The following is a 13,703-nucleotide window of genomic DNA, read 5'->3' as shown; positions in this document are numbered from 1 at the left end:
GGATCAAAGAATCACATGGCAGAGATTAGGCAGTCACGGAGCTCCATGCTACATCCCATGGATCCATGAGGTTACAACGCACTTCCCAATGCTTGAAGAGGTCAACACTGCTGATTAGGGAGAAAGATCTTACAGGCAAGTATCAGGACAAACTCCGCACCATGGCATCCACCAAAGAGTTCCCGCCTCAAGATCCACATTATGCAAGACCTAGCAGTACCAAAACTCAAGTTCAGGGGTTTTCAGCTTGCGGGAAGAATGAGCAAGAACTATCTTTAAGGGGCCCAAAGAAAAGCCACTGAAAAAAGAAGGTACATTTGGATTAACTAACTTCACAGGGGTCTGTGCCTCCTATCAGACGCTGTTCAAAGGCGCACAAACGCAAAGTTGAAAACCATAGCTCCAGTAAGCGTATTCTTCAAGCAGTAGTTATAGCTACTATAGTAGTTAAAGATACAGTAGAGAAAGAATTTGAATTGGTGCACAAAATTTCGGGTGTGTAAACATAAACATCAAACCATTTCTCCATGTACTTTACATTTAAAATATGAAGTTTGTTCTTGTGCTGGATTCCCATCTAAACAAGCTTGCAGAAGGCGCTAGCTCCCTTGCCCTAAGAATGCCATCCCAGGGCTTCCTCCAAGGTCCCTGAACTTAGAGGCTACAACAACACTATCTAAATCCATTACCTTATCAACAACAGGGCTAGCTGGCCCCTGGGCACTTAAACTGCAACTCCAGCTGGTCCCAAATCCTAGCTGGCCCCTTGGCTACAGAAGCCCACGGCCGCTCCCTGCCTTCTTTGAGGCAGCCCGGACACACGAGTCATTAGCAATGCTGAAGCCCATTTCTGCTGTAAGGGAGCTTCTCGGAGCTTCCAGAGCAATTCTCACCTTCATCAAGGGAGTAAAAAAGAATAAAACGTCACCAAAAAAATCTGCAGTTCTTACCAAGATTCAGATCAGCTTTAAAAAAAAAATATCAAAGCTTGGAAACTAAAAGCTGACTGACTCTTTAATGGAACTTTCCCATATTTATGGAAATTTCTGGTTTGGCACAGAAACATCTGCTCATTTAGTGGGTGTTGGGGAAATCACTTCTTTACTCTAGTGATGCTGAAAGAAAAAGGCCTGTTTCATTGTTAACTGCGCCTCTGGCTACAGAGTAGAGAAAAAATGTTTTCCCTGACTTTGAAACTCAATCTCTAATTCTCACCAGGGTGTAGGTCTTCACCTCTCGCACGACAGGCAGTAATCTGATTTCTGTCCACAATTGCAGGCAGAACCATAAGTCGCTACGTTTTGCTAACTGCAACCAAGGACATAACTTGACCTGGCAGTGACAATGCCATTGTTCCAGCTCTTGACAAACCCCACATAAAAGTCAGGCCACTAAAACTTGGAAGTCTGCAGGTCCAACAGGAAAGCAGTCATGTCTAATGAACATCGGCAAGTGACTCAATATGCATTAGGGCTTTTCTCTCTCCTCCCTACACAATCATTTTGGTTCTTGGGTTTTCCTGACATCGGTTACCTTGCAGTTTATCAGACTGCTTAAAAACAAACTCAAGACAATCCTTTTAAAACCCCCAGCAGTTACTTTTGTTGAGAACAACTGCTACGGGCTATCACGGATGCAAAATTACGCTTTCAAACCAGAAATGATTACACTCTGCAAATATGATGGCCCAGAACAGTCTCCAGCACAGGAACTCACTAAACTGCAGATTCTTAATGCCAGGAAGGCATGACGAAGGGAAGTCTCCTTTTATACTTGTCCTTGTTCTTCAGTTCTTTTCCTAAACGTTTATTTAGGGATGGGCTCAAGGGATCTTTGCTGTGGAGGAGTGAATGGCTTCATAAGGCAACAGGGTGCTCATTATCAAACTCATTTTTCAAAAAAATCCAGCACCACTGGAAACCAGTGCCCCAGGCAGCACCTCCCAAAATTAACTCTAGGAAGACTGATCGATAGTTTATCCTCAACAGGAAAATAAGAAAAAGCCCTGAACAGATAGGGAGTGTTGGGGGTGCCAGACTGACTAGTATAATCCCATTATAGAGTTATTCAGAGCAAGCAGTTTGCTCAATATTTGCGAGATAACAGGATTAACTTCATGTTCTACATCATTTCAGCCTAATAATTGCAGAATCACTCCTAAGGCCCTAATGTCATTGATTCAACAGGGGATTCCCATCAACCCTGCCACCAGCCCCAGCTTTGAAAGCCCCTTCATTAGCGTCAGCATCTTAACTTAATTACTTTGAGAGATTTTCCTTTCCTCCCCAAAGCAAAATGTAACTTAACCCCTGCAACGCACAATGCTCGAGCAGAACAAACTTCTGCCTTCCCTCCAGGAAGGGACGATGTTTACTTTCCTAATCACCGCTCCAAGATTTAATGTTAAGATCAAAGGGCTGGGGGGGGGAGGGCACTGCTTTTTCAACATTTTTGGTTGAATCTCAACGAAAAAAATCATCGCAGAAGCTGGTTATAGTCCTATCAAGGGTCAGCCTCAGACGTCCGCCTCACTCTACCTTCCTGAGATGGGGAGAGGGTGTTGATGTGCCCTTTGAGAACATCGCTACCGGCAGATCCATCCAGCAAGGATCACCACCGAGTCTTCGGGACTTATTTTCCTTGCCAAGCGATGACTCACTCTTCGCCTAGCCTTGGAAATGAGTCCCTGGCTGCAGCCGTGCTGGGGAAGCAAAGGGAAAACACACAAAGCAAACAGTACACGGAGCCGTTTCCTAGCCCGCGGGAGAGAACCACAGGCACCGGGTGTGTTTTGCTACGGGATTCTTATATGGAGCATGGAAAGTTATTAAATTCCACCTTTTCAAGCACGGAGGGGGGGTTGTTTGGACGCACTACACCAATGAGGCCACCCTTATTTTGCCCCTAACCTGATGCAACTGCCGAGACACCCCCCACCTCACAGCATCTGCTGGCTCACAGCAGTGCACATCCATGGCCACCGCTTGGCTGCACCTCCATGGTTTTTTTTTTTCTCCCCAAAAAAAGAGGGGGAACCCCCGGCCCTGCTCCCGTGGGGGTCCACACACCCCCCCGGTAAACCCTGCTTTTACAGGGAAGCGCCCGGGCAGGGGCTGCGGCACGCAGCTCTCCGCCCCTCGGGGGTGAAGCCATTGCGGGCAGCACTGCGCCGCGGGAGAGGGACCCCCCCCGAGCCCGGACCCCCCCTCCGGTCCCCCCCGAGCCCGGACCCCCCCTCCGGCCCCGCCGCTCCCCGGCCCCGCCCGCCCCCTGGCGGCCGCAGCGCAGGGCCGCTGCCGGCGCCCCCCCCATCACCGCCGGGGGGGTTGCGGGGCTCTGGGCCGCGTGTCCCCCGCCCGCAGCACCGGGCCACCGCGGGAGGAGGGCGGTGGGGGTGCGGGTCCCCCGTGAGTGACTACGCCCAGTCCCATCCACGGGAGCAGGGAGAGGGGTTCGCCTGCCTTGCATCGGTGCCGTGAGAGAGGTCTCGCAAGCGAGGTGCTGTCTCGGACACGGATCTCTGCACCGATTCTGGTCGACTTTAGCACAATTTGTTTCTATTTCCATCTCCAGATTTCTCCAGCGACCACTCTGCGACCTCCCAGGTTAGCAGCCGTGATGCCCCACACACCTGAGATGGAAGCAGGTTTCCAGGCCGGAATGGAAGGTACTGACAGAAGGACTGAGACGCTGCAAGGAAATCGTACAGCTGAGTTACACCAAAGCTTTATCTTACACAGCCTTAAGACGAGCTCTAATGGGCCCCAGGATCCGCTGCAGATCCTGAGTCTGCAAAGCTCAGCTCAGAAACAGAACAGCCTGAGTACCAGCAGGCTACACAGATCTCGAAGTGGAACTTAAAAACTCCTGTAAGTATTATTTTTAGTGTACCAGGGAATACAAATTTATCATAACCCAGCTGGTAAATCCTTCAGAAATCTTAAAATCTGTGCTTCACAAAGCAAGACAAAACCAGGCTGGGCTGAAGAGCAATGCTCCTCCTAACCGAGTCGTGGTTATCGCTCGTCCCATCACAGCTGGATTGGTCCAACCTGTAAAAAATCCACACCAGATCTCTAGTTTCTTGTTGCAAAGTGTTTTAGGAGACAAAAGACACCTTCAGAAATCAGAGCCAGGCTCCTTTTCAAGACAAATGAGAAAGAAACAGATAAAGGGGTGACGTCAGCAGTGACAACATGCAACTGTTAGAAGCCGGGCTGCAGATCAGCCCCAGCTTCGTTCAAGCCCAGCTTCGTTCAAGCCCAGCTTCGTTCAAGCCCAGCTTCGTTCAAGCCCAGCTTCGTTCAAGCCCAGCTTCGTTCAAGCCCAGCTTCGTTCAAGCCCAGCTTCGTTCAAGCCCAGCTTCGTTCAAGCCCAGCTTCGTTCAAGCCCAGCTTCGTTCAAGCCCAGCTTCGTTCAGCCGGTGGCTCAGCTAACACTGTTTACAACTCACAAGGGCGGCAACATTAATGAGAACATTCAGTATTTTGTTTTTAAAAAGCCAGGTTTGCCATTCAGCCTGGACACATTGGTGCTGTCTGAACTAAGAAAAACAGTAATAACAAAAATCACTTCATTTATGCCAATGGTTCCAGGCGGGCTTACCTCGGGTTCCAGGCAGGCTCCTCTTCTACCTCCAACCCCAATAAAATCAGCTACTAAAATCTTTTGACAGAATTTACAATGTTGCAGAGAGCAAAGTGAATTTAAGGTCCAACAAGTTGAAAATGAAAACTAGAAACGCAAAATCTGACCCTTCTGCTCCGTGCCCTACTTACTGAACTGCAGTAACTCCACACTCACTATTTTCCAGAGAGTCGACCTGAATTATCCGGAGGATTGATTACATGTTCTACAAGGTCTTATCTCTTAATGCGAGGAATAAGATTGTTCAATTCAATCAGGAAGCACTTCAGCAGACCCAACATTTCTCACTCAACATCAGCCTTTGCTGCTATCTTGCTCCAGCCAGCCTGGAGGCCAAAGCACCTCATTCCCAGCACATCCACAGCTTAGCCACTAAACCACAAAACCAGCAAAATGAACCTCCGCTTTCCTCCAGGCAGACCTATCTGTAGAAACCGCACGGCCATTTACTACAACAGCTTTAAAAATCACTTGAAATGGGGTGCCACAGAATTACAAGGTCTCTGGCAGGTCAGCAAGTAATCTCTGTAAAACACTTGGCTTGAAGATCAGGAGGGAAAGGCAGCAAGAGTTCAGACACCTACTCAAATCGTAAGGGGCTTGTTCTCGGGGGAATTATTGGGTATTTCTTTTCATAAATGCCACACCAACTAGCAGATGGATAGCTGATCTGAATCACTTGCAAATACAGCAGGCAGAAGAACAGCACCAGCATCCCATTAACTGCCCCAAGCACCCTGACAGCATGCAGCACATTCATTACACTAAGAACTAGAACATCCATCGCAGATCTAAGAACGAAAGGCCGTCAGGATAACATCCCGAAGTATTTGGCTAACTTGTTAAGTGCACTCGACTTATTTACAATAATGCTTTCACCTCGGTAAGCAAGTGTTCTGTTCTGCACCTTGTTTAAAAGTCAAACGGTCCCCACTGAGATCGGTTCAACCCTCTGGTAAATCTGGCTAAGGAACAGTAGGATTTTGCCTGTCTGTGTGCTTGCAAATTAGCATACATCAACTGTAATTAAATGTTTAATCTCAGGCACTTTGACCACTTTGGCTCTCTTCTATTGTATCGCACAAAGCAGTTATATTGCTGTATACATAATATACAGGATCACATACGGGAATCGCAGCTTCCATGTCTTCCTGGAAGAAAAACCTGTTCTTTTGTTCTGGAACAGATATTATAAAGAGATTTCCACTGGCTAGTTAGCATTAACCGTTCTCCTCCGGCACGCTTCAGAGCGGTGTGACAGCAAAGCCCTCTTAACACTGCAATGCTCTACATTTGCCTCTGCAGATCAAAACCAGAAAACAACGAATGCTGTCTCCAGCAGCCCAGTTTAAACTAAGAACCACATCGTCAAAACACTTTAGTTCAACATAAAAGTGCACATTTGACAAGTTTTCCCTAAAAGCTGCTGAACGGTTAGTTAAATGCCTGTCCTGGCAGCAACCTCGAAGCAGCTGATTTCCAGTTGAAACTTAGTCATCAAAAGGGGATTCCCACCCAGGCAGTCCCGAGCACTGGCAGTAAGCTGAAGAAGCCCTGAAGCAGAGGCTGGCCTTTATTCCAAGTTCTTCAGCAAATGCAAAGAGTAAAACAAAGTGCGCTCCACCTCACCCTCTCCCTTCCTGCCCCTACTTGGATCCTTCCCTTTTTGAAGCGCGGTTCCCAAAGTACCAGAACAACTGTGCTAGACATCTAAAGCCTTCTTAGGCTTCTGAGGAACAGATGACATTGAGAGCAGCACGTATTTCCTCCTCAACCCTGACACCCTGTGGCAGTCACCATCAGATCAGAGGGAGGTGCAGGTGGAGATGTTCTTCCCATGCAGGCAGCTCCATCCAGCAGCTGTGGTCCTTGCAAAGTCCTTGTCTCTGCCACCCATCTCCAATCCACTCCAGAGGCATAAGATGGGAACTTATACTCATGATCTCTCTCCTTAGATTCCAACTAACAACCTACAAGCAAAACGTTTTACATCCTAGCAGCCACTCCCTCAGCTTTCACTGCTGCTGAACACAAAAGGCTTCATAAGCAAAGGAATAGCGAGAAGAAAGTCACTTGGCAGACACCTTTGAAGCAGAAAACTGGTTTTCCTGAGCAGGTTTTGTTTTCTCGTAACAGACTTTGCACATCTGTAGTCTTCTGCTCTTTTCCACTTGTACGTAGTGCCTACGCGGAGGAGATGCCGAGCTTGGTGGGCCTTGGCAAAGAGCACCAGCGAGGGGTCCTGGCGGAGTGCGAGAGGGATCCCACACACGTTCCACGCATCAGCCAGCAGCCGTATGAAAACAAAGTGTTATTTTCAGATCCCAAGGCAGCAGGTTGATGGAAGCCAGTGATGAAAGCGTCTTTGGGACAGGTCGTGGACTTTGCACCTTCACCGTTGCGTCCATCTCCCTTCTGAGCAATAATCTTTTGAAAGGCAGCAATGCCAGAACCTGCTCGGACAATCTAGCCCTGGAACAGCTTGAGATGTCTTTTTGATCTCAAACTTCCTTTCAGACAGCAGGGCTGCTAGGAAGTTGGCAGCAATGGATGTATACTAAAAGGTATTGCTTCTACAGACATGCTTTGAACCAGGAGCGATCTAAAAATCCTGTTACCTCTGCACATGCCATGGTCATGCACTCATTTCCATAATGGTTTTGAACCTCTGAGCATCTAAAGGTATTGCTCGTATTTTTAGGGATAAAAATGGGAAATGGGTAGGCAGCCATCCATCCTGCCAGGAACAAGTAGCAGAGCTGGTGGCATAAGAAGCAAGTACTCAGATTTCTAGCTGTTTCCTCTACTCAGACTATATTTGGAGTCTAACTCTCCAAAAGCCGCAGATCCATATCACACTGGTTTCCTTATGAGGCACATAGCCCAGAAGTCAGCATAGATGCTAAAACAAATTACTTCTTTGTTTGCACAAAGGTTAAGGACTCAAAGAGTATTTCCTATTTTTAGTAGGAAAAGAATTGGAAAAAAGTAGCACAGCAGGAGATAAAGGGGATGAAAGTCAAAGGGGATGAAAGTCAGCTTTGAATAAAAGAAGTAACTGCAGAATATTCTTAAAGCATCCGTAAACTTCGTATTTCAAGTGCTATTCTAAAAAATCAGCTTTAGGTAAGAGCCTGTGTGTGCAAAGGCTACTGCACTAATTTCCCAAAATGCTTCACAGTTGTCCCACAGAGATTCAGACCTTTTAGGGAAGCCCTAAAGGTTCATATCCCAATACCTGCAGAGGAAGCGCGTAGCCACAAGCAGAAACTGTAAACACAGCACTGAAGTACAGGAGGTCAAAGGACCCAAGAGCAAACACTTCCCATGAAGAAAGGCATTGCCATGCTCCCCTCACAGCTATTCATGAATGATTAGCTCAAACATTACTGGGCAAGTGAACTGCAGGCCTGCTTCCACGTTGGGTCAACCCAACACCACAGCGGAGCTGTCAAGGAACCACAGGCACAAGGTGAGACCTGCCCTGCCAAGCACCAAGCTCCCACTTCTTCAATATTTTGCTTTTTAAGATCTCACAGACTTACAGGCAGATGAAATACTAGATAAGACAACAATTCCTTGATGAAGAAAAAGGTCCAAACCTAGCTCATATCAAACTAAGATAAGTCAGTGGTCTTTGGGAGGGGGTCGTGGCAGCGACAGCGTGGGCAATAGATGGACCAGCGGAAATAGGCTCCGAAAATAGAGTGTGATCCTTCACCCGCACGACAGGAAGGATCTGAAGAGGGGAAAGGTATTCCAGTGACCTTTCCCTTCAACAGATCACTTGTGTAGGTGGGATCTCAGAAAGCAGGGAAATTCGGCCTGGCAACGTGTGTATATTTAGATTTCATTTATTCCTCTCACCAACCTCCGTCCTCCCACCTGCCTCACAGCTCCGCTGACGACTCGGGGGCAGCACTCTCCCTCCAGCACAGACAACGCAGGGCTGTGCCCTGGCCTCACACCGAGGCACAATCCATCGCCACCGCCTCTCAGCTCCTACACAGAACCTTGCAGGCTCCCACCACTTCAAAACTTCTTCCGTCTCCGTAGGTTTCACAGCATGAGTTGGTAGCTGAGGGCTCAGGCTGACAAGCGACACAAGTTGCTGCGATTTGAGCAGTTTATGCATTCGTTAAGCCGATGCCAGTCACACAGGCACAGCCTATAGCAAAGTAATTCGGTTTTGCTTAAGTCCAGCGTTAGAGTGAAAAATTAAGCCGTATGATGCTGCCCTGGCTACAACATATGCATGTCCGAATTACTGCAGATAGCTGACGTGGTTATTTATTTAAACTACAGTCACTTGCTCAGGACCACATGCCAAGGCTTGCAAGAAGTTCCCATATATTCTTCTCTACACTTGAAAAACAACCCAGGGTAGGGTTGAGAGCAAATTTTAAGTTGCATACCTGTTCTAAAATAACTGTGTGTAGACAAGCTCTGAAACTTCATTGCAGCTGCCTGGAGACCATGCTTCCACTAGTCTTCAGAGATCAGCATGAATTAAAATCTGAAGACAACAGCAAATTTCGTTTTTAATTAGCCAGGGCAGCCAGCCAAAGAGGGCTCCCCCACCCACCCATGGCTAGTGAAGCCTGACAGCTAAAAAGGATTTATGTTTCAACTGTGCAGTCCCAGTGCCATTCGAAGCACACCAACTCTGAACACGTGCCAATGCAGTTAAAACAAAAGCCAGCCATGCAGCATTGTGAATGCAGTTAATATACAACCAGTTAAGGACAGCAATACATCAAAAAGCACTGGGCTCTGAGGGAACAAAGGGCATCGACTTCAGCTCAGCTCCTGCACGCAGCTCCGCCTTACCTCATCTCCAGTCTCAGTGCCGGGGACAACCCAGGAGTCCTGAGCTTAGCAGCACTTGGAGAATGAGCATCCTTAAAAGCAAAGTAATTTTAAGGAAATAATAATAAAAGACCCATCTGCTTATTCCGCCTTTAATATGGGGCTCTTAGCTCCCAGCACTAAGAAGGCAACACGTAAAGCTTCACAACCAGCTGTGTGGGGTGTCCATGCATGCAAAGATCAGGTACAGATACTCCATCCTAAACTTGCACAGCTGAATTTGTTCAGAGGGAAAGGGGAGGTAATTTTACTTAAGTTGGCAAAATGCAAACAGAACATAAGGCCTTCTGCATCCCAGGCCACGGGCACTGCTCAAATCAGGAGTCAAAGCTCGCAGTAACCTCAGCAGGCTCCAACCCCCTGGCTCACCGACCGACCCAAAAAATGGAGTTCAACTGCACATAAAAAAGGGACACAAAGCTTTGTGAGATGAACACAGCTGGCTGCTGGCAGTCCCAGCAGAGGCCGAGTCCTGGTGTATAAGCAGAGCTCACAGCATCACTCAAAGCCATCCCATTAATGCAGGCTGGAGAGATGGAAAAACTCGCCCTGCTGCTGTCTGTGCTTTGTCCTGGGGTTGAGCAGGGAGCTGTCATCTCCACGGCCACTGCTTCCACATCATCTGCCAGCGCCACACTCATTTTACCCATCCTCCCCCTTCAAAAGTCATCATTTGGGATTAGTTTGCCACAAGCAAATCATAAGGGAAAGCAATCACCACAAATTAAATGTGCACCTTACAGGCTAACAATTAAGAGGGCACAGCAGCAATTCTTGCCAGCAGGATTATCAGCACGACATGTTTTTATGCGTGTACACTTGGCTCGTAGCTGTTCCAACTGGGCCACTGGGTTCCAACAGACCAGCTTTGCATGAAGTCAAAAACTGGCCTTCAGCAGACAGGCCCGGTACATCTGCCACGCCAAGCACACCATGCTGCTGACAAGTACATCGATTCTCAAGTTTTAAGGTTGGCATCACCTGGCTGCACAGGAATAATCTAGAAATAATATTTATGGTCACACAGTTGCACATAACTACCAATTAGAAGTGACCAACTGCAACATCATGGTCCATGAGATGTGAGGGCAGTATGCTTCATGGAGACTGGCTTCCCACGGTGCAGGCAAGACCTTTCACGCAAATCTCATTTCAATGGGAGGGAAAAAATGGCCATTTAGCTAGTGTCTTCCATAGCCATTTTAGGCAAGCAGATGGAAAAAACATTCAAGGCAATCTCTAAGTCAAAAATCTACCAGTTTTAGTTGTAACCATATCCTTGCAGCAGTTAAACCTAACAGCAATGAGTTTGCTTGCCTCAGGACAAGCAGTACACAGTGCCTAAAGCAAGAGCTTTAAAGCCAAATTTTAATCAAAAAATCCTACATCTTCTGCAAGACAGAGCAGCCTAAAGAAATAAATACAGAAAGAGAAGTCAGGAGCTGATCCTTCTTTATGGCTTGCCATGTGCCTTGTGCAAATCCCATACCAGCTCAATGCTTCTAGCCTCCTACCTATTAAGAAAGGGGATGCTATTTGTTTTCAAGAGCTTGGGATAGTCAATAGATTTGTATTCCAGGTTTCACAGATGGGAAATTTCAAAAAAGCTCTTCCAGACGTAGAACGCAGCTTTAATCAGATCTGATCCACACCATTAGTGCAGTCCAGTTGCAACTGATGCATCTGCCAAACTAGCTGATTTTCTAACCGCCTTCTACATTTGAATTGAAGACACAAAGTTGAAAGTAGTAAGGTTCTTTATGATGCTTAACCAAGGAGGAAAGAACAGGTCCACAACCCATGGCGCACTCTTTGGTGGGTAAAAAACTGGCTTGACAGGCGAGCCCAGAGAGTTGTGGTGAGAGGAGTTAAATCCAGTTGGCAGCCGGTCACAAGCAGAGTCCCCCAGGGCTCAGTTTTGGGGCTGGTCTTCTTTAATATATTTATCGATGGTCTGGATGAGGGGATTGAGTGCTCCCTCAGTAAGTCTGCAGACAACACCAAGTTGGGTGGGAGTGTTGATCTGCTCGAGGGTAGGAAGGCTCTGCAGAGGGATGTGGCCAGGCTGGATCGATGGGCTGAGGCCAATTGGATGAGGTTCAACAAGGCCAAGTGCCGAGTCCTGCACTTGGGTCACAACAACCCCATGTAACGCTACAGGCTTGGGGACGAGTGGCTGGAAAGCTGCCCGGCGGAAAAGGACCTGGGAGTGTTGGTTGACAGCCGGCTGAATATGAGCCAGCAGTGTGCCCAGGTGGCCAAGAAGGCCAACGCCATCCTGGCCTGTATCAGAAATGGTGTGGCCAACAGGAGCAGGGAGGGGATCGTGCCCCTGTACTCGGTGCTGGTGAGGCCGCACCTCGAATGCTGTGTTCAGTTTTGGGCCCCTCACTACAAGAAGGACATTGAGGTGCTGGAGCGTGTCCAGAGAAGGGCGACGGAGCTGGTGAGGGGTCTGGAGCACAAGTCTGATGAGGAGCGGCTGAGGGAGCTGGGGTTGTTCAGTCTGGAGAAGAGGAGGCTGAGGGGAGACCTCATCGCTCTCTACTATTACCTGAAAGGGGGTTGTGGGGAGGTGGGTGTTGGTCTCTTCTCCCAAGTGACAAGTGACAGGACAAGAGGAAATGGCCTCAAGTTGCACCAGGGGAGGTTCAGGCTGGATATTAGGAAAAATGTCTTTCCTGAGAGAGTGGTGGAGCACTGGAAGAGGCTGCCCAGGGAGGTGGTGGAGTCACCATCACTGGAGGTGTTCAAGGAACATGTGGACGTGGCACTGCGGGACATGGTTTAGTGGGCATGGTGGGGTTGGGGTGATGGTTGGACTTGATGAACTTACAGGTCTTTTCCAACATTAATGATTCTGTCATTCTGTGAAGATATCTAAGAGTGTACTCACCAGCGTTCTCTTCCATTCCTCTTGCACACCAGCTTTCTGAGCAATTCCTACAAAAACAGGAAACAAAATTGACACACAAATTAAAATTCCAAGTGTGACCAAAGCCCAGGTTTAGTTTCACTTCTCTATCAGCTCTGCTCAGTCTCCACATAACCAGCATGGAGGGAACCTAGAGCAGGAATCCTGCGCCAGCAAACTAGGAACAAGAGTGTGTGGCATCTTCACCCCTCTTTGAAGATATTGCTAGTCTCTAATCACACACACGCTGTGTTGGAAAGAAAAGGGAAACAAAATTAAGGTGCCATAATTACAAAGCACCAAATGTTTGTTCCCAGGGAAAACATCCCGCATCTGCTTCTTCAAGAAGGCATGTGTCTGCTGTAAAAGGGAACAGCTAATGCTTATCTAGCAAAGGCAGCTATAATAGCACGTGCACAGGAAGTATTTTAGATGTCACACGACATCAAGACAGTTCTGAACATACTGGGGGAAAAAGACAAAAAGGAGGAACTAGGAGTTTGGTAGCAGACTCAGCTTTTCTCTGGAGAAAGTTGCGAAACAAGGTGCAAGAGGAACTAAGTTTGGGGAAATCAGGAGACATCTTGATTCTGATACATTATGCAGCGTGGTAAAAACATGCTCAGCATTTTAGAAAAAGAGCGCTTCTGTCCTAAAGAGCTTGCAGTTCAAACTAAGACAACCGCAATAGGAACTGTCAAAAGACACAGCATGGGCTGATTGGGAAGCAGGTACAAAATAAGCTCGTTTCCAGTGCTGAGAAGTCAAAGCGAGCTTTTATGCGTAGCCCATTTCAGCCTAACCCTTCACCATTAGGTCTAGGACAGCTCATAGCTGTACCTCCCAGCAGCAAAGTGCAGTTTGTTGGCTGCAATGCAACATCAGATGGATCATCTCCATCTGATAATTTGCTGACTTTACAGCACATGCTCAGCTTGCACGACAGCATCGGAGCATCACAGGGCTGCGGCGTCAGAGGAGATAACCCTACCACACCGTCACTGGAAGTGTGCCTGAACAAGCTATCGCCAGCAGGGCTTTTAAGTTTTGCTTTGCTGAACTGTGTGGGTGAAACACTTCTTTTGATCAGACAACCATGCTCCAGGCTACTTCTCTCTGTTGCAGCTAGAATACCATTGCAGCAATATTCTTAGATGGGGAGAACACCTTGACAAAGCCATTAAACTCTCAAAACATCCTTGGCAATCACAGCATTTAAACAGCTTAGCAAAAGAAGCGCTATCTGTGCAGACTTCTGGGCAGCAAATCAGTT

The 13,703-nt window shown here is 47.7% G+C and overlaps 1 protein-coding gene across 5 annotated transcripts in view; it reads right to left on the bottom strand.

Moving 5' to 3' along the window:
* The window catches only part of PHACTR4 (phosphatase and actin regulator 4), a 67,620-nt gene that overhangs the window by 32,210 nt on the left and 21,707 nt on the right, over window positions 1–13,703 (bottom strand). For 4 of the 5 annotated variants that reach the window (XM_059830758.1, XM_059830755.1, XM_059830756.1 and 1 more), the window contains 2 exons: window positions 12,413–12,459; window positions 9,478–9,548 (listed from right to left, as the gene is read on the bottom strand). The gene's annotated coding sequence lies outside the window, so the exon portion shown is untranslated. Of the gene's footprint in view, window positions 1–9,477; window positions 9,566–12,412; window positions 12,460–13,703 lie in introns of those variants that run through there. The other variant, XM_059830760.1, reaches the window with a different exon arrangement.

Source organism: Gavia stellata, chromosome 29 (assembly GCF_030936135.1).
Source record: "Gavia stellata isolate bGavSte3 chromosome 29, bGavSte3.hap2, whole genome shotgun sequence".
In the NCBI taxonomy this organism is placed as follows: domain Eukaryota; kingdom Metazoa; phylum Chordata; class Aves; order Gaviiformes; family Gaviidae; genus Gavia; species Gavia stellata.
Note: the sequence above shows the minus strand (reverse complement) of the source record. Positions and strands in the feature narration are given on the sequence as shown.